Source organism: Nestor notabilis, unplaced genomic scaffold, assembly GCF_000696875.1.
Source record: "Nestor notabilis isolate BGI_N333 unplaced genomic scaffold, ASM69687v1 scaffold20287, whole genome shotgun sequence".
NCBI classification, from domain to species: domain Eukaryota; kingdom Metazoa; phylum Chordata; class Aves; order Psittaciformes; family Psittacidae; genus Nestor; species Nestor notabilis.
In genome coordinates this window covers 1,789-2,137 of record NW_009937150.1, presented here as the reverse complement: position 1 = coordinate 2,137, position 349 = coordinate 1,789, and positions in this window count along the sequence as shown.

Below are 349 nucleotides of genomic sequence, written 5' to 3'. Positions count from 1 at the left end.
ACAGCAGAAGATAGAAGGGGTCCCGTTGTCATCCCCCCTTCTACACCCCAGCATCCCCCTCTGCTGCTGCCAGGGTGGGCACCGGGACCAACGTTTGTGTAGCCAGGAGCCCCAGAAGGCTCTGAATGAGCCAGGAGCAATCATGGCCATAGGGGAGGGAGCAGCACTGGGTTCCCACGTGCCCCCACGTCTCAGCTCCAGACCCACAAATAGTAATAATAACATTAATAAGAATAATAAAACCATCCCAGACTGAGGGCAGGACTCAGCAAACAAGGGCTGAGGCCTCCAGTAGCCATTTCCCTGCTCCTGCCATGACCCAGCCAAACCACACTGGCACCACACTCCC